The sequence below is a fragment of the Phascolarctos cinereus genome, unplaced genomic scaffold (genome assembly GCF_003287225.1).
Source record: "Phascolarctos cinereus isolate Bilbo 61053 unplaced genomic scaffold, phaCin_HiC Scaffold_5;HRSCAF=322, whole genome shotgun sequence".
Lineage (NCBI taxonomy): Eukaryota > Metazoa > Chordata > Mammalia > Diprotodontia > Phascolarctidae > Phascolarctos > Phascolarctos cinereus.
In genome coordinates, this window is record NW_027555958.1 from 289,653,796 (window position 1) to 289,679,735 (window position 25,940).

The window sequence follows — 25,940 nt, forward strand, 5'->3', positions numbered from 1 at the left end:
GTCAGTTGTTTTTCCAATGAGATATTTCACATTGTTGAAACCGATTTTATTAATGAGGAACCTCGGGCAAAAAGAGGTTAAGTGATTTGCGGAGCTAGTAAGCAACGGAGGGAGCAGTCAGATTTGGGTCTTCCGAATATTTAAATCCAATACTGCACAGAATACAAGGCCGGAGGAAGATCTTGGAGTCCAAGCTGTCGAAATTAACAAGAGTTAACCCGGACTTGGGAGGGGTATCTGAAACGCATGCGCAATATAGGTCGACGGCCTCGCCCTAGTTCAGGTACCGGGAGGGTGTGAGCCAACAGGCCTGGGACGGTCCCCGCGCAGGTCTGGCGGCTGCGCATAACTGCGCGTTCTTGCCCCGCCCCCCCCGAGCCGAGCCGCCTCTACTGCGCATGTCACGTTACGTCCTCCGCACCACCCTCCCACCCTCCTCCTCCCAGCAACCGGCCAAGCAGCTACGGCTGAAGCGAAGAGCCGAGGAGGACTGACTGAGCGCGGACTTCAGGACCAGGTACCGGCCGGCCGGGGCTGCCGGGGGGGCCGAGGGGAGCCCGGGACTCGGCCTCGCGTCGCCTCCGGCGCCGCCTCTGCCTGGGCCTCCTCAGCGGCCGTGTCCGCCCGACCTCGGCCGGTGCCTCCCCGCCGCTCCCGGGGCTCCCGTCTCCGAGGGCCGCGGCCTGCGGGGAGGAAGGAGATAGGCCGCTGCTCGCTTGGCCAGGTCCCGGGGGACGGGGCCGCCGCTGCGGGGCTCGTGAAGGGGGGCGCGCCCGAAGTCGGGGGGACCCAAACAAGGCGACCCCCTTTTCTCCAAGGAGTGTCGTATTGTGTCCCCCCAAACACGGTGAAGAGGCGGTCTCGGCATCCAGAAGACCAGGGTTCATGTGCTGCCCCTGACCCAGACTGGCTGTGTGGCCCTGGGCGAGTCACTTAACCTCTCTGTGCCTCAGCCTCTAATGTGTAGGTTAAGGAAATCCCTCCCACCCCATGACATCACAGGTGTGCCCCCTTCCCTCTCCAAAATAGTGTTCCTGTTGGATGTAATAAAAGTGCTTACCTCATACAGAAAACAAAGGAGTTTCCTCCTGCTTCTTCAGGAATTGAACCCAGTATCCTGGACCTCAGTAGCCTGATTTAACCTCATATTCCTGTGACTCCGTGCAGGGGGCAGAGAATCTGGGAATTTATGCCTAGTTTGTTTTTGGTATAAAGTATCACAACAGCAGTAGAAACACATCTGTAGTCCTCTTTCCTCTTCCTTTGGGGTATTAAGATAGTTCATTATTGTCTGATTCGCCCTTTCATCTGATAAACTATTTCATGTTTTTAATGATGAGGGTGATGAGGAAACGAAAAAGAAGTAATTCACCTAGTCAGACCCTTTGCCTGCCTCAAATCAGGATCCTAGTTCATCTGTAAGCTGCATTGCTGAAACAGAGCTATATGCACCCTTTAACCAAAGCAATTGCAGGTTATATCTTAGTGCACAGCTTTCATTAGTAGCCCATATGATGAAGAGGATTACAAAGTGAAAGAATTTCTCTGTACATACAGACAAAAAAAAGCCTAAAACTTGTTATAAAAGAATTATCCTTTCTCTAGCATTTTATAGCTTGTCAGTCTCCCCAGATCCCATTTGCTTTTCTCCTTATACGTTTCTGCCCTCTACTATCTGGCTTTCTTCCTACTTTTCTGGCTGGCCCTTCTGTTCCCTTTGCCATATTCACTTCCTCCCAAACCACACATTGGGGTATATCACAAGGCTCAGTTCTCAACCTTCTGCCATTGTGAGTCTAGATTATTTGTCTTAAAAAATCTCATTCACTCTAATGACTTCAACTGTCTATTCAGATGAATCCCAAATCTTCCTCTCTTTTCGACTCAAGAGTTCCACCCCTATCTCTCACAGTCTGCTGAACATTTCTCCTTGGATATACTGCTGTCAAGTCCACTTCTGGATTATCTTGTTTCTGCCGGTGATACCACCATTCTGCAAATTACTTGGACCTGAAACCTTGTAGTCATCAGAGTTACTTAGTAATGGAATAGTCAAGGACAAGGCAACTCCTTGTCAGTAAATGTATTAAACAGGCTAGATGATCATTTGCCAGGGATATTATATGAAGGATTTCTGTATTGGGTGGGAGGTAGGATTGGGTAACATCTAAAATTCATTCCATTTCCAATATTCCACTGTCTTGATTTCTTCCATGATCCTACATCCCAGTCATTCACAATGTCCTGTTAATTCACAATGCCATTCCCATTTTATATTCCCACCTCCACTCTCCTAGTCCACATCCTCCGTCATTTAATACATGACTTTTAAGATAATCTTCTGATTCTTCCCTCTAAATCCATCTTTTCCACTACTGCCAAATATATATCCTTTAAACTTCACTTTGTGTGTGTGTGTTTCTTAAAAATCCTTGGGTGACTCCTCTTCCTCTTTCAAAGAAAATCCAAACTTCTTAGCCTGATATTCAGGATCCTCTACAGTTTTGCCCTATCCTGTCTTTCCAACTGTATTTCCTGTTGCACCCTTCTACCAAAACTCTGTTCCAGTCAAACTAATCTGTTGTCCATAACTGTACCATATACATTCCTACCTCCGCAACTTTTCTTATTACTTTTCTGCCTGGAGTGACCTTCCCTCATCTGTCTGCTTTCCTCATTTTTTTTAAGTCCCTCATCCTTCCTGAAGCCTGCCTATTCAAAGCACAGTGGTCTTTCACTTCTATGAACCCTATATTTAACATCTATAGTCTAGAAATTTCATTTGGCAGTTATCGCTGCCTTGTATTGTCATATATGATTTCTGCATGCATCCTTTCTCCTCAGATTGCAAACTCCTTGAGAACTGGGATTGTTCACGTTGACTCTTTGTACCCTCAATAGCACATTAATAGACACTCAGTAATGTTTAATGATGAAGAAAGGCGAGCAGCTTTATCTCTTGAGTCTTGGCCCTAGCACAGACGCTGGCTCTTGATTAGCTAGTAAGTAACTCCGCACCCTCTTAAACTTTAGTGAAAAAACTTCTCTTTATACTTAATATCTTTGCTTTTTGCTAGAAATGAATAAATATGTGAAACTATCTTACTCCTGAAATTTGAAGGAACAGCATTTATAAAGAGTACTTTTTGGTATTTTAGAACCTGCTTGTGTCACATTTTAATAATATCATTCAGTAAATTCTAACAGAATAATAGAACTTCTGAAAAATTTTGAAAACTTTTTATTGATGTCTTTTGCTTTTATACCACATTCATGTCCAAATATGTACTTTCCTTCCTCACCACAACCACCCCCCACCTAATGAGGCATCCTTTGTAACGAAGATTTTAAAAGGAAAAAAAAATAACTCAACCAGCTAATCAACATTTTGATGTCTGAGGATATATTCCATACCCAGATAGCTTCCCATCTCTGCAGTGAAGGAAGAAAGGTATAATTTCTCAGCTCTTTGCTGATGCGAAACTCCCATTTTCATTACACAGCGTTGTTTCCTTTTTTCTTCTGTTCTTTCTCTTTACATTGTTATAGCTGTGTATATTGTTTTACAGGTTCTACTTTACTTTGCATCAATTCATTTAAGTCTTCCTGTGACTCTCTGAAATCTTTGTTTTTGTTGTGTTTTTTTTTACCATTTATTAACTTATTTATTTTTAGTTTTCAACATTCACTTCCACAAGATTTTGAGTTCCAGATTTTCTCCCCATCTCATCCCTCCCCCCACCCCAAGATGGCATGCATTCTGAATACCCCTTCCCCTGGTCTGCCTTCTCTTCTATCTCTCCCCACCTTCTCTTATCCCCTTCTCCTATTTTCCTGTAGGGCAGGATAGATTTCTATACCCCATTTTCTGTATTTCTTATTTCCCAGTTGCATATGAAAACAAATTTTTCTTTTTAACATTTGTTAAAACTTTGGGTTCCAGATTTTCTCCCCTGCTTCCTCCCCACCCACCCTCATTGAAAAGGCAAGCAACCCAATAGGTTATGCATGTGTAATTATGCAGAACACTTCCATAGTAGTCATGTTGTGAAAAACTAAGTGTATTTCTCTTCATCCTATCCCACCCCCTGTTTATTCTATTCTCTTTTTTGACCCATTACCTCCTCAGAAGTGTTTGCTTCTGATTACCCCCTCCCCCAATCTGGCTTCCCCTCTATCATCCCCCTGCTCTCTTCTCCCCTTCTCTCCCTATTTTCCTGTAGGGTAAGATAGTTTCCATACCCAAATGAGTGTGTATGTTATTCCTTCCTTAAGCCAAATCTGATATGAATAAGATTCATTTATTCCCTCTCACTTTCCGCCACTTCGCCTCCAGTGTAAAAGCCTTTTCTTGTCTGTTTCATGTGAGATAATTTACCCCATTCTACCTCTCCCTTTCTCCTTCTCCCAGTATAATCCTCTCTCACCCCTTAATTTTATTCTCCAGATAACACTCCTTCATCTTCAACTCACCCTGTGCCATCTATCTATCTATCTGTCTATCTATCTGTCTATCTATCTATCTATCTATCTATCTATCTATCTGTCTATCTATCTATATACATACATATAAGTTTTTCCCTCCAACTACCCTAATACTGACAAAGGTCTCATGAATTACAAATATCATCTTTCCATGTAGGAATGTAAACCTTAAGTCTCTTATGATTCCTCTTTCCTTGTTTACCTCTTCATGTTTCACTTGAGTCTTGTATTTGAAAGTCAAATTTGCTATTCAGCTCTGGTCTTTTCATCAAGAATGCTTGAAAGTCCTCTATTTCACTGAATATCCATTTTTCCCCCTGAAGGATTATACTCAGTTTTGCTGGGTAGGTGATTCTTGGTTGTAATCCTATCCGCTTTGCCCTCCAGAATAAATCATGCCCTCCGGTCCCTTATTGTAGAAGCTGCTAAATCTTGTGTTATCCTGATTGTGTTTCCACAGTACTTGAATTGTTTCTGGCTGCTTGCAATATTTTCTCCTTGACCTGGGAACTCTGGAATTTTGCTACAACATTCCTAGGAGTTTTCCTTTGGAGATCTCTTTCAGGTGGTGATCAGTAGATTCTTTCAATTTCTATTTTGCCCTCTGGTTCTAAAATATCAGGGCAGTTTTCCTTGATAATTTTTTTTGAAAGATGATATCTAGGCTCTTTTTTTGATCATGGCTTTCAGGTGGTCCAGTAATTTTTAAATGATCTTTCCTGGCTCTATTTTCCAGGTCAGTTATTTTTCCAATGAGATATTTCACATTGTCTTCTATTTTTTCATTCTTTTGGTTTTGTTTTATTGTTTCTTGATTTCTCATAAAGTCATTAGTTTCCATTTGCTCCATTCTAATTTTTAAGGAAGTATTTTCTTCAGTGAGCTTTTGGACTTCTTTTTCCATTTGGCCAATTCTGCTTTTTTTTTAAAATTTGGTGAAGCAATTGGGGTTAAGTGACTTGCCCAGGGTCACACAGCTAGTAAGTATCATGTATCTGAGGCTGGATTTGAACTCAGGTCCTCCTGACTCCAAGGCCAGAGTTTTATCCACTGTGCCACCTAGCTGCCCCCAGTTCTGCTTTTTAAGGCATTTTTCTCCTCATTAGTTTTTTGGACCTCTTTTTGCCATTTGGGTTAGTCTATTTTTTAAGGTGTTATTTTCCTCAGTATTTTTTTACGTCTTCTTTAGAAAGCTGTTGACTTGTTTTTCATGATTTTCTTGCTTCACTCTCATTTCTTTTCCCAGTTTTTCCTCTCCTTCTCTTACTTGCTTCTCAAAATCCTTTTTGAGCTCTTCCATGGCCTGAACTAATTCATATTTTTCTTGGAAGCTTTGTATGTAGGAGCTTTGACTTTGTTGTCTTCTGGTTATATGTTTTGATCTTTGTCTCCGAAGATTCTGTGGTCTGACTTTTTTTTGCACTGTTTGCTCATGATCCCAGCCAGTTATTTGACTTTTAAGCTCTTTGTTAAGATAGGAGTGTGCTTCCAGTGTGGAGAATATACTGTCCCAAGCTTCGGGGGGGTTTGTGCAGAGATATTTCTCTGAAATATCAGAGATATTTCTAGGGACCTGTAAATTATCAGTTCTTCCAAGGTGGTATGATCAGAGGCCAAGTGTTTACTCCTTTCTTGGCCTGTGCTCTGGTCTAAGAGTGACCACAAGAACTCTTTTCTGCCTTGGAACTATGAAGAGGATTCACTCTGTACCACCACTACAAGCTCCACCATGCCAAGGCTCCTCCTCAACCCAGGACCACCACCCAGAACTTAGACCCAGATCCAAGCCTAGAGCTCCAGAAGCAGCTGCCATCCCAGGGCTGCACTAGGACTTGGGCCAGACCGAGCTCCTCTCTCACCACAGTCAGACAGACTTTTCCTACTGACCTTCTAAGCTTTCTTTGGCGTTTGTGGGTTGAGAAGTCAGGAAACCACCACAGCTGCCCGAGAGTCAGTCCCCTGAGGCCTGCTCCAGGTTTGCTGAGGTGCGCACCCTGAACTGTGCTTCTCTCCAAGCCCGGCGCAATAGACCTTTCTAATCAGCCATCCAGGTTGTCTTGGGCAGGAAATTTGCTCACTCTGTCTTTTTGTGGATTCTGCTGCTCTAGAATTTATTTAGAGCTATTTTTATAGGTATTTGGAGGGGTTTGGGGGAGAGCTCAAGTAAGTCACTGCTTTTACTCTGCCATCTTAGCTCTGCGCCCCCCCCCATTTTGTTGTTTCTTATAGTATGTTCTTTTGTTGTTGTATACCACAAAATCATAGAGTTTTGGTGCTAGAAGAGAATTTAGAGATCTTCTCTAAGTAACTTTTTATGATTTTATATGCAAAAGGGTAGTAATCCATGAAGTCAGCTGGGTGGTGCATCAGACAGAACAATGGGCTTGAAATAAAGAAGACTTTTCTTCATGCATTCAAATCCAGCCTCAGACATTTGCTAGCTGTGTGACTCTGGGCAAGTCACTGAACCCTGCTTGCCTCAGTTCCTCATTTGTAAAATGAGCTGGAGAAGGAAATGGCATATCATTCCAGTACTCTTGCCAAGAAAACCCCAAATGAGATCACAAAGAGTTGGACATGACTAAAACAACTCGATAATCCATGGACTGAGTGAATCTGAAGCAGCCTGATTACTAGTGTTGAACTTCTAGAAAGTAAATTTAAGACTATGCTGGTAGAGATCAGTGGTGTTCAGCATGTCATTGATTGGGAACGAGAAGACTACCAGTAAACCAGAGTACCCTAAAGGGATTTGAGAGTCACAGCATGCAATCAGTGGAAGAATTGAAATCCACAAGTGTTCTTCCAGAGAAACCAGTTCTTTACATGTGGCTATAATAATGTTTACCTTCCATTCCTTATCTCTCTTGCCTTTTTTTTGGCTAAGCTCCTTGAAAAGGCTGTCTACAATAGGTGTTTATATTTTCTCTAACTTTCTTCTTAACTCTCTGCAGTCTGGCTTCTGACCTCTTCATTCAACCCAAACTCTTCTCTCCAAAGTTAAAAGTGATCTTTTACTTGCCAAATCTAAATAGTCCTTTCTCAGTCTTCATGCTTTTTGACTTTCTTTGTAGCCTTTGACACTATTATCACCCTCTTTTCTTCTCTCCTTGTTCTCCTGCCTGACAGCTTTTTCTTGGTCTTTTTTTTTCCCCGCTGGATCTTCATCCAGGTAACTCCCTCTAACCATGGGTTTTCCACTGGGTTCCACTGTCCTGGACCTTCTTCTCCTTTTCTTCTATACTGTTGCACATGGTGATCCCATCAGCTCCCATGGATTTAATTATCCTCTTCATGCTAATGATTCTCAAGTCTGCTTATTAATCCCTAAACTCTCTGCTGAATTACAGTCTCATATCTCCAGCTGCCTATTTGACATCTTGAACTAGATGTTCTGCAGACATCTTAAATGGAACCTATCCAAAACTGAAGTTATAATCTTTCCCACCAAGGCCTCCCCCCTCCCTAATCTTCCCTTTTACTGTCAAGAACACCACCATCCTTCCAGTCTCCCAGACACATTGCCTAGGTGTTAATCAATTGTGCACTGTGCTAAGCTCTGAAGATACAAAGAAAGGCAAAAGACAGTTGCTGTCCTCAAGGAGAGCACAGTCAGTTGGAGGAAGACAGCACATAAAAAGAAACTGAAAAGGGGGTGGGAAGAGGAGAATACCAGCGCAGGAACGTGATGAAGACTAGTAGAGGACAGCCAGGTAGGAAACTGAGATAGCTACCCTGGGCACCCTCCTTAAAATGGAGGGTCAGGGAGGAGTTCTGAGACAGGCCCTCCATCTCCTCATGCCTGGCCTATTGGCTGCTGCCTGTTGGATTGCCTGCCACAAGTACATCCCCACTCTGATACATCGTACACTTAGTTGCCGAAGTGATTTTTCTAAAGAGCAAATACAGCTTTAGGACTCAATAAACTTCATTGTCTCCCTTTCATGTCCAAGATCAAATATAAAATCCTTTATTTGGTGTTCAGAGCCCTTTATAACCTAGCCCCTCTCACCATACCTTTCTAGTTTTCTTACAGTTTATACCCACTATATATTCTTTGATTCAATGGCACTAGCCTCCCTTGCTCTTCTTCAAGCAAGACATACTATCTACTGATTCTGGTCATTTTCACTGGCTTCATGTATAGAATGTTCTCCTTCCTCATCTCTGCCTCCTGGCTTCTTTCAAATCCCAGGTAAAATCTCACCTTCTGCAGGAGACCTTTCCCAATATTTCTTAATCCTAGTACCTTCCCTCTGCTGATTATTTCCTATTTATACAGTATATAGCTTGTATGTTCGTAATTATCTACATGTTGTCTCCCATGTTAGATTGTGAGTTCCTCAAGGGTTTTTTGCCTTTCTTTGTGTCTCCAGTGCTTGGCATATAGTAGCCATTTAATAAATATTTATTCACTACTGACACTGTGAGTGGCTATACCAATAACAACATGATAGCTGGAATGATAGAGCAATAATAACCCAAAGAATTCCTGACCTGGAATCAAAGGGTGCTTTTATTAGCTATTTGCTTTTGGCTCGTGTATTAAAATCAACAGCAGAAATATACTTTACCTATGGGTGTGGGCTCAGACTCTTTCTCCTTATGTTGTCTGACTAGATGACAAATTTCCATTAGTTTAATTATCTTGAGATGCTTTGTTTTACTAATAACCTATTACTGGAAAGTAGTAAAGGTAGCTAGGCGGTAAAATTGGTTAAGAGCACTAGATTTGGAGTCAGGAAAACCTGACACTTACTGGCTGTGTAACCCTGGGAAAATTACTTAATTTCTCTCAGCCTTATTTTTCTCATCTGTAAATGAGAATAACATTAGCGCCTAATTTACAGAGTTGAAGATCAAATGAGTGCTTTGTAAATCATAAAGAGCTTTAGAAATGCTAGCTGTTAATTCAGTAAAAACTTTCTCCATAACTTAAATAATTTTCTTGAGTTTTGTGATCTTTATAATTATACCATGAATAACTTGATTTGCAATAAGTCTGAATAGTATGATTTTTGCCTATGTGTGTGGAAAGTATTTTGAAACAAACAAAAAAATTAAACTGAAAAGTTTTTCACTTGATCAGATATTGAATGTAAGGGGGGAAAGATTATCCAATCTGGAGAGCACCTGCTCCAGACCTCTAATTTTATAGATAACGAAACTGATTTCCCCAGGATCACACTGCTAGTTGCCAGGAGCTGAGATTAAAATTCAGGTCTTCCGACTCCTGTTTCTTATTTTCATTTAAAGATTCATATCCAAATAGAATTACAATTTGATAAATTTGATGTCCAGTTTTGTATAGTTTAAGTCAGCAAACCTTTGTTAAGAACAAGCTAAGTACAAGATACTATATGAAGGCTAAAATATAATCCCTGCCCTCGGGTATCTTACATTCTTCTTGGAGTGGGTTACAGCATTTATACAAATAAATATAATGCAGGATAGGAGATGATGAGTACAAGAGAAAGATCAGATAAAGTGGAAAGTGAGAGGACTCTAACAACTGAATGGATCAGAAAAGGCATCATTAGTCAATAAGCATTTATCAAGCCTTGCTCTCTGCTGAGTACTATGGTAGGGCAATGGAGATACAAAGACTAAAGTGGGACAATCCCTGCCTTAAGGTTCTTATATTTTACCAAGGGGATAAAACATTTACATTTACATTTACATTACATTACATTTACAGATAAATAGAGGATGTACATATAAAAAATATAAAGTGATTTCTCCCCCCTTTGGGGGTTAGGGATGTGTAAAAAAAAAACCAAACTAGCAATTGGGAATCAGCAAAGTCCAGTTAAGCTGTGCCTTCAAGGGAGGTAGGGGTTTCAAGAGATGGAGGTCATGAGAGAAGACATTCTAAGCATGGGGGTAGAATTCAAGGGAAAGGTTACAGTTTGGTGTAGCTTTCGGAGTCATATAAGTAAAGATGATTATTGATCCCATGAGGGTTGAAGAAATTACCAAGGGCAATAGTATAAAGCTGGAGTGAAGAGTGTCCAAAAAAGTACCTTTGAGGGACACCTATATTTAGAGTGGGAGGCTGATAAAGATCTAGTAGAGGAGCAGTTACATATCAGTATTACCACCGGGAGAGAGCGTTATCACAGAAGCCAAAAAAGATGAGTATCTAGGAGGAAGAGGGTAGAAAACAGTGTCAAAAAATTCCAAAAGATCAAGCTTGAAAAAAGGCTATTGGATTTAAAAGTTAAGATATTTAAGAGACCAACTCTGGAAAGTGTAGGTTTCTATGCCTCAGACAACAGTGCTTTGTAAATATGTATGCAGGCAATTTCATTACATTAAAAAATCCTGTGTGGATGGATCTTTTCACAATTCCATCACATTACCTCTAATGAATATGTTTTCTTTTTGGTTAAGCATTTTTGTGTAGCAGTTACGTTTGAATATTGTGTTAAATTTTCTCAGTTAATTTTGACATGTTTTTAAAACTATTGGGATTTATTATTTTGTAGAATACTTCTGGACAGGCCACTGACTCTGATAGTTTGAGATGGATTCCTGTGACATTATTATGAATTGTAAAGTGCAGTGAATTGCTTTCTGAATTATATTTTACAAAATTAATGACATACTTAGCAGTGTGCCTGCAGTTTGAAGTCCAAAACATGAGCCTGAGAAAAGGTGCCTTCCAGCCAAGGTAAAGCTGGTTGAGCCTCCTGGACTGAGAGTTGTCCAGGTACTTCCCAGCCCTGAGACTCTTGAAACGTCTGAGATTGAGCTCAGGAAGCTGCAGAGACAGAACAGGGGCTGATTCACTCTTTTCTTCTCCCACCATGCCTGCCTCCTTCCATCATCCTGGCCTCTCAATTGGCTGATTGTGAATGTCCCTGTAACATACTGGAAAGCTAAAGTTTAATCTTGTTTCCTTAATAAAGTGTTAGTTGTAAAGCAATAGAGCAGAGGAGTATGCAGGATGATTAAATTGTGTAGGAAGAGGATGTGAGAATTTAGGAATTTATCAGAGATACAAAATGGAGGAGCCAATGGGGGAACAAGGAAAATCCTTAGATTTTGAGTTAGCAAAGACTAAAGAAATTGTAGGGAAGAAAAATCTTACTTATCAGAAACCTGGCTTGGCAACTTGAAAACCTATATTCAAACACTGTGACAGCCTTGCTTGTGACTTGAGCAGCTTAATCATCTAGCCTTACTGTGGTTCTAGAGTTCTTAACCTTTTTTTGTGGCATGGACCCTTTTGACAGTCTGGTGAAACCTACAAGCCCTTTTTCAGAATAATATTTTTATGTATATAAAATAAAATGCAAAGGTTACTAAAAATAAAGATGTGATTTTTTTCCCCCCACAACCGAGTTCATGGGTTTTCTGAAATCCATCCTCCATTCACAGATCCAGGTTAAGAATCCCTGCTATGATTATTTTGACCCTGTAACCTAGCTCCCAGGCCTAAATTGTACATAGCTACCATGGGATTATATAACCTTTAAGTCAGAAATCTAATTCTATAAAGATGTACACTCAAAAATTAGAAAAGGAAATTTATCATTAGTACCTCATATCCCAACACTCCCCATTTAGAATAAACAAAGTCAATGCATGTATAATAATCTTATAACAAGGGACTTATTTCTTTTAAATTGGCAAACAATCCCTTTTACACAATAGCTTCCCTGAAAAATTTACTGTAATTTGTAAACACTCAGTAAACCAGACATTTGTTTTCTATAACAGCCCAGCAAACCACAGTGTATATTAAACACCCTCATTGTAGCTTCCAAATTGAGGAGTTTTGACAATGTAGATAATTTGATGTACCATGAAATTTGATTGAAAGAGAGTCTCTTTGTACCTATGTGAAATTTTGGAGATTATCTAGTGCCAGAATTACCAGTCTTTAGGGAGAACTACTTTAAACCATCTCAGGTGGATGAATATTACCTTTTAACCCCTCAAAAGTAAATCTGTGCAGATGCCAATTCATAGCCTTTTTGGGGGGAAATAATCCAGTATTTAACAAACTTCACTGTTAAGAATTATTTCCTTAAAATGTTAAATTATAGGAGGAAATAGATAGTAAAACTATACTAGTGGGAGACCTCAACTTTCTCCTCTCAGAGCTAAATAAGTCTGTCCATAAAATAGATAAGAAAGAAGTCAGGGAGACGAATAGAAACTTAGAAAAGTTAGATATGACAGAACTCTGGAGAAAACAGAATGGAATAAAGGAGTCTACTTTTTCTCAGTTAAAAACAAATTATTTACTTAAATCTGCCTTGAATTCCAGTGGCTTCAGATTTTTCTTCATATATATTCTCAAATATCTTTTTTAAAAATTGGTATCCTTTGGGGTTTTTTGCATCATTTTAACTCCTCAATATGTCCATTTCTACTTTCCATCCAAACAACCATCCCTTATAACAGAATAAAAGAGAAAGGAGAAGAAAAGCAGATTAACAAAATCCACTAGGCTTTGTTGTATATCATCACCGTTGTTCCTTACCTACCTCTGCAAAAAAAAGAGGGAGTTGCATTCTCATTCACTTCTCTTCAGGGCCATAATTCTATAACATTCAGTTTAAATTTTTGTTATTGTTTTTCCCGGTTACAATATTGTAGTCATTTATTCTTTTCCTGGTTCTGCTTCATTTTGCATCAATCCATATAAATCTTCCATGTATTCATATTCATAATTTCTTACAGTACATTAATATTCCATTACATTCACATATTTCTGTTTGTTTAGGCATTCCCTAATCAGTGGCTAACTACTTTATTACCTTTAGCTGTTGTTAATGGAACAAGAGATTCTTAATGAAATAATCTTATACTTTTTCTTCATATGAAACAGAGTTCTTTTAACCTTTCCTCATGAAGCTCCTTTTCTTTTACAGGCTAATATCTTTAACTCTTCTCTGAAATAATTAAAGTTCTTCATGTCTTCTGCATCATTTAACTACAAATTGAATACAGTACTATAATGCATATCTAAAAAATGCTAAGTGTGTCAGAAGGAATACTCTGTGTGTGTGTTTATAGGGTCTTCTCTCCCTGGTTCTTTTAACCTCATCCTTCGACTGGCTGTCATTTCAAGTGAGCATATTCTCTATTCTCTCACCCTGGTCGAAATCATATTATTGATATAGGGCCCATTTAAAAATACTCCTTTTTTGTATCTCTCTAGATTGATGGTAACATTCTTTAAATACCATTTTTCATCCATTTATATACATAGCAATTACAAATTGTATCCTGCTCCTCCTCCTGAAAAAGAGCAGGGTAAACATGAAAGGATTTATTGCTGTTTTCTTCTGAGTGGCATCTTTGTATTTTAAATGTTTAAATAAAGTTCTTAATAGTTTCTTCATAGACTTGTCATGTGAAGAATCAGCATAGAATTAGAAAACTAACTGAAGTTCTTTACTTTTCTCTCCTAAACCCTTGCCTGTCATTATATATATGTATGTATGTTGTTATTCTGGTAGGGGTTGTTCTTTGCAAAACTATAATGATTATTTCCAAGTGCAGTGTTTTCAGATTAATTTTTCCTTTTTTTTTTGACAAATTGTTACAGTATTTTTCCAGAGTATAGAAGTGAAGCACTTCCCATTCCGTTTTCTGTTTGTACTTAGATAAAACACCTGCCTCTCTTTGCATCAAAAATGCCTTTTCTTTATGTTGTAGAATCTAAATGGATTATTTATTTTCTTTGGTTAATAACTTATATGGTAGTGTACACATCCCAGGTCATTCTGCCTTTCCTCTTCAGGACTTTATCTTGGCCTTTTTATGGAATGCCCATTCCATAGTTCCTATGAGTTTTTTTTTCTCAGTGGAAAATATCTCTCCTAGCTAAAAAGGGAGGGGTATCATATTAGCGCTTATTTCTACATCCTCCCACAGGGATAATAATGGTAACAGTTGTGGGGTTTTTTTAAATAAAATTTAATTTAGCCATTTTAAAAATAGGTTCATACATGGGCTGTGTAGCTTATTCAAAGCAAAAGCTAGGTAGAAAGGAAAAAAAGAGGTGAGCAAGAAATAAAATGATAATGGAGGAATGAGACTTACTCAGAGACAAGAAAAATTATACTAATAAGTTGTTTGCATATACTGCATTTCTCACTACCCTTAGTTCAAGAAACAGTGATCTAAAAGAAAAGAAAAGAAACAGTGATCTAGAAATTGTTTTATTTCTTTCTCTCTCTAATTCCCAGTGGCCAACACATAATTTTAATACATGCTTGTTGATTGAATGGTTGGTTGGTTGATACAATTGGGGATATTTTTAGTTGTCTGAGTAATGTGTTAGAGATTCTCATGCACTTGAGGAAATTATGTAGTTGCAAGCTTCTCTTTCCTTACAGCTTTTCCAGTACTTCACACAGACTTATTCTCTTGACCACAATACATCTTGTTTTACTGTCACCAACAGTTTTCTCTGCATGGATGTTAGCAGCGATAATTTTAGATTCTAGCAATTTATATCTCTCCCATGGTCTAGTACAGTGATCCAAAGAACAAATGCTTGTTAACAGGTATTTTTTTGAAAAGACATTTAACTAATGAAACTTGTTTCCTTTTTTGTTTTTAGGTTTATTTGTTTTTAAAAAATATTCTTGAAATTGAAGTAGGCCTGCCTACACATTAGGATTCCATGTCTTTTCTTGTAAGTAAACCAGAGCGAATTAGGGTGAGTGTTGTTTCTAGCCTTCTAACTTTACTCAACATACTTTCTTTTTCTGAAAAGCAATATTTTGTTTTAATGAAAACAAAATATATGAAATTGTGGCTAGTTATGCATATAATGCTTAGAATTATGTTTTTAGAACCTTTAAGTGAAGAGTGGTAGGTCTAATAATTAAAGTGTTCACTTCATGAGAAAATAGCTTATGGACCCATGTTAGGCAAAGCAAGTAAGCAAATCTATCTCACTGATGTCAGATATATTCAGTAAAATGAATTTTTGTCCTTTTACTATGTGTGTACTTGCTCATCTTCAACTCCTTCGTGATTTTCCCCCCACTAAGTTTATATGTTTTAAAAATCAGAACAAAACTAAATTACCAGAACTTTTTTCTAGATCATTGTATTAAATTTAAGAACACCTATGTCAAAACACAAGTTGAAAATGTCTTCAAGTTTTGAAGATTATTAGGTTTTAACCACCAGAACAGATGTTTACCATGGCTTCTTGAGAAAACACTGCAATTTTGTAAAATTATCACCCATTTTACAAACTGAGAATTACCTAATTGCCAAGTGATAGAGGGAGGTTGCATATTATAAAGCTTTTATTTTTATAATTCTGTAACTATACAATCATTATAAGAGATTATAAGGGGCAGCTAGGTGGTGCAGTAGATAGAACACCAGCCCTGCAGTCAGGAGGACCCAAGTTCAAGTCCAGTCTCAGACCCTTGATACTAAACCAGCTGTGTGACCATGGGCAAGTCACTTAACCCCATTGCCTAGCAAAAAAAAAAGAAATTATAAATAAACCCTGCTCTCCAAAAATTAAAAAATAAATACTGTTTCAAGATGTAATGAATATACTTTTTTATGGATGGAATATTTTATTAGTACTTTTAAAAATTTTTTTAACATTTTTATTTAAAGTTTTGAGCTCCAAATTCTCCCCAACCTCTTTTCTCCCCTCCCTGAGACAGAAAACAATCAGATATAGGTTATACATGTGCAATCATGTAAAACATTTCCATATTAATCATTTTGTAAAAGAAGACTCAGAAGAAAAATAAAAGAAAGTGAAAAATAGCATAGTTCAGTCTGTATTCAAACATTAGTTTTTTCTCTGGAGGCAAACAGTATTGCTTCATCATTAGTCTTTTGGGATTATCTTAAATTATTGTATTGCTAAGAATAGCTAAGTCATTCACAGTTCTTCATTGAACAGTAGTGCTGTTACTGTGTACAATATTCTCCTGGTTCTGTTCATTTGACTATACATCATTCATGTAAGTCTTTCCAGGTTTTTCTGAAATCATCCTGCTTGTCATTTCTTATAGCACAACAATATTCTATTACAATTATATACCACAACTTGTTTAGCCATTCCCCAATTGATGGGCATCCTTTCTATTTCCAATTCTTAGCTACCACAAAAAGAGCTACTGTAAATATTTTTGTACTAATCGGTCCTTTTTCCTTTTTTTGGATGGCTTTGGGATATAGGCCCAGCAGTGGTATTGCTGGAGCAAAAGTGTATGCCCGGTTTTGTAGCTTTTTGGGTATAGTTCCAAATTGTTCTCCAGAATGGTTCTATCACTTCACAACTCTACCAACAATGGTTAATGTCTCAGTTTTCCCACATTCCCTCCAACATCTGACATTTTCCTTTTTTACCATATTAGCCAATCTGATAGGTGTGACTTGATACGTCAGAGTTGTTTTAATTTGCATTTCTGTAATCAGTATTGATTTAGAGAATTTTTCATAAGACTGTAGATAGTTTTAATTTCTTCATCTGAAAACTGCCTGTTCATATCCTTTGACCATTTATCAATTGGGGAATGACTTGTATTCTTATAAATTTGACTCAGTTCTCTATATATTTTAGAAATGAGGCCTTTATCAGAACATTGGTTGCAAAAATTTTTTCTCCAGTTTCCTGCTTTCCTTATAATTTTGGTTGCATCAGTTTTGTTTGTGCAAAACCTTTTTAATTTTATATATTCAAAATTATCTGTTTTAATTTTGTAATGATCTCTATATTTTCTTTGGTCCTAAATTCTTCCCTTCTCCATAAATCTGACAGATAAACTATTCCATGCTCTCTTAATTTGCTTATGGTATCACCTTTTATGTGTAAGTCATGTACTCATTCTGACCTTATTTTGGTATACAGTATGAAATGTTGATCTATAACCTAGCTTCTGCCATATTCTTTTCCAGTTTTCCCAGCAGCTTTTGTCAAATAATGAGTTTTTATTCCAAAAGCTTGGATCTTTGGGTTTGTCATATACTAGATTACTATGGTTATTTACTATAATGTAATTTGTACCTAATCTATTCCACTGAGGTACCACTCTCTTAGCCAGTGCCAGATGGGTTTTGATAAATACAGCTTTGTAATACAGTTTGAGATCTGGTACAGCTAGACCACCTTCTTTTGCATTTTTATCATTGATTCCCTTCATATCCTTGAGCTTTTGTTCTTCTAGGTGAATTTTGTTATTTTTTCTAGCTCTATAAAATAATTTTTTGATAGTTTGATTGGTATGGCACTGAATAAATAGATTAATTTAGGTAGAATTGTTATTTTTATTATATTGGCTCAGCCTACCCATGAGCAATTAATATTTTTCCATTTGTTTAGATCTGACTTTATTTGTGTGAAAAGTATTTTATAGTTATGTTAATATAGTTCCTGGGTTTGTCTTAGCAGGTACACTTGGGGAGTATTTTATCTTGTGTACAGTTATTTTAAATGAAGTTTCTCTTTCTATCTCTTGCTGCTGGACTTTGTTGGTAATATAGAAATGTTGATGATTTATGTGGGTTTATTTTGTATTCTGCAACTTTGCTAATGTTAATAATTTCAAGTAGTTTTTTAGTTGATTCTCTAGGATTTTCTAAGTATAACATCATGTCATCTGCAAAGATCAATAGTTTTGTTTCCTCATTGCCTGTTCTCATTCCTGAATATTATTTTTAAGATAAATTTTTAGGTACAGTGATATATGAAATATATTAATCTGTGAATCTTCTGGCCAGTAGTATATATTATACTCTGTCATTTATTTCTGCACCTTACAAATTCTTATTTTTTCTTTATTTTTCTGAAAATGTTTAGATAAATCTGGGTTTCTCTTTCTTCTCAATACAGAGCTCGGTGGAAAGTATTTCCCTTAGCCAAACTTTTGCTGTTAGTTCATGAGCAATATTTAATCTTGATTCCATTCCATTTAAATATGAGTACTTTTCCTATTTCAACCCAATCTAATTCAAATAAAATTAAACAAGTGATGAGTAGGCTAGGAATTTGGTTCCATTTTTAAGTAGGCTGGTGAAGTAGACTACCACAACACATCAAGTTTACTGCATATGCTGGAACTCAGTATGAAATATCTGCTTACAATGTCTTTAGAACTCTAGCAGAGTTAAGATTGTGTCACTTGACTTGTTTCATGTTACAGTATTGCAATAAGCTTATGAACAAAGTAGCATCTCATCCATATTCCAAAATAATTCTTTGAGTTGGCACAGAAAACACTGAGCATCTGTAATGGAATGGATAATAGGGAGCCCGAGGGTTAGTTTTGGATTTAGAAAAGACTAAAAACGTTAATTGATACTATAGACTAGTACCATATGTTTCTGTTTAGAAGTCTTCATTAAATTGGCCCACTCTGAAGGTGAAATGAAAGTAATTGAGCAGGCTGTTGCTCTTAGTGAACTTAGAGAGCTAAAGAGCCTGTTGAGAACTTTTAAAAAGAAATGAGTCCTACCTGAACTGAGTTATTTCTGGTTTTGTTGTTTTATTTGTCTTTCTGATGGCTGTACTGTGGATTATTGTTTAAAGAAATATTAATTCTTTTTGAAATTTTCTTCTTTAGCGGTGGGTCTCGGAAAAGTTCATTGTTGAGGGCTTAAGAGATTTGGAACTATTTGGAGGTAAGCATTACATAACCTTTGGTCATTCATTAATGAGAATTCTCATTACTTCTGTCTTGAATAAATTTGCAGAAATTGACAGTTTCATGTGGAAAAACAGCTAAGGATTATAGTAATTTATTTGGCTTTTCTCGGGAGCCTTCGATTTTCAAGTTGATGATGTTTACAGACATAAAAAAACTTATATCCTAGAATATATCCTGACCCACTTGATTATGTTTTAAAAATTAAAGCATGTGATTCTGTTGGTATTTGTGTAGCTGAAATATTATCAAGGAAACAAAAAGTGAATGTTTAATTACCTATTCCTTGAAAATACTGTTATCAGAAAAGGATAAATCATTTGAAACTCCCAAACTTGCTAACCAACCCAATTAACACTCCCCATCCCCACATCTTCCTGGTTTTAGTCTTTAGGCTTATAATAGAAACTGCTAAAACTACCAAAAATTGTCTCAGCAGAATTGTCAAATAAACTTCAATTGTAAAATCTCCTTTAGATGTTGATTTTAGGGTGACAAAGTTAGGGACCCCTCTCTGGGTTAGATGTTCCTTTTGACAGCTATACAGAAAGTTCTCGTTTTACATAAATTCACATTACATAAATAATTCTAAAAAAATCCATATTCCTAAAAAACATCTGTGTTAACTTTACTGTACAATACTGTTCTCTCTCTTTCTCTCCACTCTTGCTCCTTGGCTCCCTCTACTCTCCCCTTCCCTCCAAAAAAAAAAACCTTAAGAAAAAAATTTTTTTGAACCCTTCAAGTGAAAGCAAAAGAATGGAAGCACAGAGAGACTGCTGCCAATGCTTGAGGTTTGGGGGGCTTGGCTTGAAACCTCCTGAGATAGGAGACCTTTGTCCCAATCCACCCACCTGCCCACTAGGTACCATGTGTCTGTCCCTTGCCCCCAACTCTGCTTTTTGTGTCCGTGTCTGGTCCCCAAGAATCTCCTCCCTCCCCACTTCCCACATGTTCTTCTTCTGGTTCCATCCAGTCCCTACCTGGCTGGTCCCAGCCCCCACATGTTCCTCATCCTGCTCTTGCTTCTCTGTCCCTGACCCCCATGTGTCCTTGAACCATGTGGAAGTCCCCTCCCTCCATAGACAGGCAGCCTCTTTCCTGTCTCTCTTCCTCCCTCCCTTCCTCATTCAGGGCAGATATACATTATGTAAATATCACTTTACGTAGAGGTCTGCAAAGCAGTCCACTTACATAAAACGAGAACTGTCTGTATTTATTGAGTCTCTTTTACAAATTAATCTTGGATGAAGGGGGAAAAGTTGCTTTACATACTTTTTTTCCTGTAGTCGATTCATTTCTCAGAAGATTTTGTACCTTTTCTAGCTCCTTAGTGCCTCATTCTGGTGTCTTTTAGCACCAAGAAGCAACCCAGTTCCTCCACATTATAAATTTAGAGGACCAGGTTACCAGCCTAATTTAATTGCTTTGATTAATTAAGATGTCCTTAAGTGGTTGAAAACTCAAACCTTATAATTACTAGTACTTTTATTGCAATAGTATTGTGAATGAAGTATGATAATTTCCGTAAACCATCTAGAACAAAGGTTCTTTGCCTGGGGCCTGCAGGATCCCAAGGGATCTATGGATAGATTTCAGAGGCTCCATAAACTTGGATAGAGAAAAAAAATTGCTTCTTTATTTTCATAAGCCTCTAGCAGAAATTTGGCATTTCCTTTAATTATATAAAAATACTATTCTGAGAAGGGTTCCATAGGCTTTATCAGACTGTCAAATTGGTCCATGACACAAAAAACATTGAGAACCTTTAACGTAGATTAGGTTCTATTTTTAGTAAAAGATGAAAGCTAGAGTGGCTGTAATTAATAAGGCATTCCTAGGTTCTAAACCTCACTTTCTGTGCCTCTCTGTTCCCATATATACCTTGATATTTCAGTGGAATCAGTAATAAAGCTAAAATAAATTGCAATATTGGATTTGATAATGTCATATTCTTGGAGATTCCTGAAGGAAATTGTTTTGGAAGTATAGCTTCTAACAAATCTGTTAAAAATATGCCAAGCTCCATAAAAATTCATATTCATGGAGATTCAGATCAGCCTATTACAGAGGGTATAAACTCTGGCTTAAGTAATTTGTAGGGCTTTTGGTTTTTAGTTAGAGCTCAGTGATTTCACTAATATATCATTTGGAATTCTTCCAATCTGCAAATTGCTTTAGTAGATTCTGAACCAGACTTTGACAATCTTTTAACCTGCTCTCTAACTTTAGTTAGAGAGGTTGATGATGCAGCATCTTTGAGCATCATCTGTCATTCCTGCAAGAAAAGAACCTACAGACAGGCATGAAGGATCTGCCTTTTGTTCTTAACTCCACTCCCCCTTTATGAGAGATTAAAACCACACTTTTACTGTGTCATGGAGTCAGATGTCAGAGGCTTTACTGTTTAACTAGTACATCAGAATACTTCTAATAGGAGGCAGTAACAATAGCAATTGTTACTGTTATATAAAATAGCTTATTAGGGTACTAAGGCTGACAAACGTGGCTTTATAATTAAAAACCATTTTTACCAGTTTTATAGAGTAGGAAAATCTGAGGAACAGAAACGAAATTGATTTACATAGCATCTTGGGGAATCAGGAAAGATGTTAGAGCAATGTTGATGTTAGAACAACAAATCTACTCTCTTTATTTAGTCTGTTGGTTTCACTCTGTGGCTGCTGAATGAAGAAAAGCACCTGATTTGTTTATATTCATAAATTTGACCTTGGGTATAGGTCTTAGCCAGAATTATAATTATATTAATATTGCTATTCTGCTATTAACAAGAATATTGTGGACAGAGACCTAGCCTTAGAGTCAAAAAAGATCTGGATTCAGATCTTGCCTCCGGCAAATGGCTAGCTGTGTGACTATAGGAAATCACTTAACTTCTCAGTGTCCTAGGAACCTCTCTAAAACTAGAGTAATTGACAAGTTGCTGATTTCCATCAGTGGAGGGAGACTCCACACTAGGAGTTCTACACACTAATGAAATCACAGATTTGAAAAAAAAAAGATTGCTAATAATAGTGTTATTATCCCCAACTGATAAACGAGTTGGTTATCTGGAAAATGCCAGTGAATACAAAGCAAAATTATTTTGCTAGTCTTGCAGAGAAAGGAGCAGTGTAGCCATGGAGTTCTTTCTTAATAGTCTCTCACTTTAGGCCCAGTAGTGTTAACTATGTTGAAGCATACTTACTAATGCAGGGAGTTGGTTCCTGGAATTAACAGGGATTGATTCAACTTCATGAAAATGAATTGTTGCTCACCATGTATTTGTTCACTGTGGGCCAGCCACTGGAAGGAGCTGTTTCGTGCCAGTGATAAATAAGACTGCAGCAGATGAGAAAACACAAAGTAGATGGTCCAAGTTTTCAAAAGCAATAGATTCACAGATAAACCCTATCTATAGCATTTCTGTTTTCTCTGTGTATATATGTACATGTAGTGTTTTGTTGTAATGACATTTAAATAATTTCTATTAATAAATGTAATCTTAAGTTCAGTAATTACTCTTCTGAATGTACATATCTCTTGCTTAAAAAAAAAAGCCAACAATGAATTTCTCTACTCCAGAGCAGCCTCCGGGTGACTCTCGGAGAAAAGTAAGTGATTTTTTTTTTTGTAGGCTGTAGTGCTATTGTCATTGCATGGAAATGATTCCTTGTGGAAGTTTGCGTGTTTCCTTTGTTTACCTTTTTTTTTTAATTTTTTTTTAACTCTTTATCCATTATCCGTCTTTACATGTACTTAACCTTATTTGTGTGGATTCAGGTTTCACCCTGGAAAGAAGACTTTTGGTGTGTTTGAAAATATGATCTATGATTTAAAATTCATAAATTCTTAGATATTTATTAAAGCTTTGCATTTCTTCCTTATGGTGATTAAGGTCTCATCCCACTCCAGCAAAGAAAAGGAAGATGTCATTTGGCATCCTAAAATTTGGTTACATATCTGCCCTTTGGTCCCTTAAGGTACTGACACTGTTGCCCTTAGCCTGTTTACTATTAAAATAGTTTTGAGGCGATACAGAGATTTTTCTAGAAATTATAAAAAGTAAGGCCTAGCATAAATCATTCATATTAAAAAAGAACCTATAGTGGGAGATTTGATTTATTATATGAAAAATCTGCGGGGATACTAAAGATCTGTTGTGTTCCCTATGCCACAAAACTCTGCCATTCCCTACTCTGGTTCATTCTGAGTAAATAACATTTAATGTGCACAAATTTATACAGAGCTATCTTGATAATTGTGATGCTTGAAGAGAGAGTAAGAACAACTTCTTAGAGAGAATTAGTAGCTTAACCTCAAAGTAATGAAAAATTTTGTGCCTTTTCCCAGACAGCACAGGTTGGGCAAAAGATGTTGGTTGAAAGTTTTTCTTTGAGAAAAGGTTTCATTTTAGTTCAACAAACATTTATTGCTTTATACTAACAGTCATTTAGTACAGTAGTACTTCTCTTCCAGACTTGAATATTTCTCTTTTTTTTTCCCAAGCCAAAGACAAGGTTTATTAGAACATTCGTCATATTGGGCACACTCTTACGAAATCTGAGCAGTGGCTAGATTTTAAGAAGCTGAGCCTTGAATATTTCTTAATCCAAAGATCTGAGCTGTTCCCTCTTTGGTTACTAAGATATTTATCCAGAACATAATGCTAATCTCATGAGGTTTTTTCCTAATTATGAACGTTGATTTTACACCAAACTTCATCCTGTGTGAAACTCTATAGGAGGCTGTGTGGGTCTGTTTGTTAGTATGTAACATGTTCATTTTTATGATCTGTGGGGTCTTGTATTTTTAAATCTTTTTAAAAAATGCTATCCTTTTGTGTTTTCTTCTATACAGCGTTAGCTTATTTTTCTTTCTGCCACAGAAAAGTTAAAATGCTTTTCTAGTGGGAAAAATGACCACAAAAACTTTAAGATACTGAGAGTAGGTTGTGGTTATACATTATGCTGGAAAAGATGTGCTGTGTTTAACAAAAGTGGCTTAACATGTTCCATTTGAGTTATAGTTTTTAGCTAAATCTGAAACAAGTTAGTAAACTAATCTTTCACTATAATCCAGAATTTCAGAACATTTCTTTTCAGACTCTTGTTAAATTTTACTTCCTTGCCAATGTTTTCCCCTTGCTAAAAGTCTCGTCTCCTTATTATATTTTTTGTTTTTCTTTAAGTGATAGATTAAGATATTTGTCATCAGAGAAAGACAGACCTTAAATTCTAATGAACAAAAACTTACTGATGAGTAGATCAGTACAGTTGGTGGCTCATTAATTGTTGCAGAGTTAAGGAGGCTGTGCGTAGGCAGCAAGTCCTTGGTGGAACTCAGTGTAGCCAAACCACTTAGAATTAGAGACCCTGGAACACTTAAGATTTGGTTAAAGTTTCTTTAAGATTTTTTTTTTCTGATAACCAGCAGAGGTTTGTATTAAACAGAAAGGGTCATTGATATCTAGGAAAGTCATAAGGTTACCATCTTTATTTTAGGCTCATTTATTGTGTGAAATGTTAGTCATCCTGTACCCAGTGATTTTGAGAGATACAATGGGAGAGGAAATGACTATGGCATATTATTACAGCTTTCCTCTTACCTGATATTTTCATATCTCAGAATATAAATTATCTCATTAAATTAAGCATTTAATCTTAAATTCAATCTAACAAAGATATTAAATGCCTGTAATATGCAAGACACCGTGCTAGGCATTGGGGGTACAGAGATGGAAAAAAGACTCTCCTTACCCTCTAGAACTATTCAATCCAGCAAAGATTTATTGGGGCCCAGATGCAACATAAAAAAAGTTATTATAACACAAGTCAGAATATAATGACATGGATAGGAAAGATAGAACAGAATGGCATGAGACACTGAAGAAGACAGAAAACATCTAGCTTGTGGAGAAGCTAAGAAGGTTTTATAGAGGAGATAGCACCCTGAGTTGGGCTTTTAAATAGAGCAAAATTTTGAAAAAGCATTTGGAAAGCCTTTCTCATTTATGGGAAGTGCAGTTTCCAGATGCATAGTGGTAGAAGTCAGCAGGATGAGATGACTGATCCACTTTTACAGGAGCCTGGAAAGAGAGTTTTGAGCTAGACTTTGTGGGAGCCTTGTATGTCCATTTAAAGATTTAATGTGGCCCTTTATGCAGTGAAAGGCCTGAAGGTAGACAATATGGTTCATTTTCTTGAAGAGAGTAGAATATTTAAAATGTATCTCAAATTCCAGGCAGGATCAATCATCATCTGTACCCCATACCTATCTTGCCTAGTTAAAGAAGCAGTATGAAGTTTGGAAGTCAGAGGTGAGAGAAGACCTGCAAAGGCCCTGTGTTTTGAGGGTGTTACTGTTACTCACTGGAATTGGACAGTCTTATACTTCAGGTCATATTCAGGAAGACCTGAGTTCTAAATCTTGCCTCAGACACTTAGTAGAACAGAATATATTTCAGTACTATGGGTCTAAGCTTACCTAAGTGGGTTGCCAGACCGTGACAAAAACTTGGGAGCACTTAGTGACCTCAGCCAAACCTAGTATAGCTAGCCAGAGCAGGAATGAAGATCCTTGACCGAACATTGTGAGAAGCATGATTTGGGGCTGAAATGATGGGATCCTTTAGAATCAAATTGTCTTATTAAAGGAGCGTTATTTCTGCTACCTTTTTAAAAGAAATCTGAACTTGTTACAGAGGTGGTATGTAGAAACTAAATAGAGAGTTAGCATTTCACAGAACTTGGCCTAATCTTGGTAATCCCAAACCTCTTCTTGTTCCTTGATTATGTATCTCCCCCC

General features: G+C 37.4%; 1 protein-coding gene across 1 annotated transcript in view; it reads left to right on the forward strand.

The window, feature by feature from the left end:
* The first annotated feature begins 413 nt into the window (after positions 1–413).
* STRADA (STE20 related adaptor alpha) overlaps positions 414–25,940 on the forward strand; it is a 38,118-nt gene continuing 12,591 nt past the window's right edge. Inside the window, 3 exon segments of the mRNA XM_020997566.2 lie at positions 414–517; positions 19,053–19,110; positions 22,719–22,747. The gene's annotated coding sequence lies outside the window, so the exon portion shown is untranslated.